The sequence below is a fragment of the Orycteropus afer genome, unplaced genomic scaffold (genome assembly GCF_000298275.1).
Source record: "Orycteropus afer afer isolate SDZICR_OR568_19922 unplaced genomic scaffold, OryAfe1.0 scaffold00083, whole genome shotgun sequence".
In the NCBI taxonomy this organism is placed as follows: Eukaryota; Metazoa; Chordata; class Mammalia; order Tubulidentata; family Orycteropodidae; genus Orycteropus; species Orycteropus afer.
The window spans coordinates 7,900,312-7,901,166 of NW_006921670.1; positions in this window are offsets into that span (position 1 = coordinate 7,900,312).

Below are 855 nucleotides of genomic sequence, written 5' to 3' on the forward strand. Positions count from 1 at the left end.
TTTATGTTGAGATGTAATCCATACTGCAGACTGTATTCTTCAACCTTCATCAGTAGGTGCCTTAAGTCATCCTCACTTTCAGCAAGCAGCTTGAAGCGAGCTACTCTCAAGTAAACCCATCCTTGCAGCTGTGTCAATCCATTTTGTTAAAGGTCTTTCCCATTTTCGCAGACCCTTCACTTTACCAACCATGTTATCCTTCTCCAAGGACTGGTCCCTTCTGACAACATGACCAAAGTAGTGAGATGAATTCTGCCCATTCTCACTTCCAAGGAGCAGTCAACTGATTAATGGGGTCCATACATGAACAGCATTTTTCAATGATGCAGCCCCAGCCCCTACTACAGAGCCTACCAATAGGAAGGCACCCAATACATATTAGTTGAATCAGTAACTGAAAATGCAAGCCACACCCTAGGACCAGCCAAGATGAACTAAGTGCTCCGTAAGTTGATATTTATTATTAAGTCCAGCAATGCAGTAGAGTTGCATGCTCTTGACAGAACATCACAGTGAAAGAACTGGCACCAGCAGCTGAGTGGTGGAACTGGGTAAGAACTGGCAAAGCTAGAAGGGTCTGGGACTGAGTGCAACAGAAGCAGCGAATCCGGGTCTCACTCTGCGCAGGGTGGCTTGGCTCCTGGCTCTTCACTTCCCCGGGCCTTGCTTCTTCACCTGTAAACCCAGACCACTTACCCAGGGCTGAGAATCCTGTGGGAGGGTGGTGCCCAGGGACAGTTTGCGCCTCAGCCCTGGGGCAGCCAGACTGTGGGGAAGAGATCTGGAGAAATCAGGGAGGGGCCAGAGGACCTTAAGAATTAAGGCCTTAGGGAGCTCTGGTAGCATAGTGGCTAA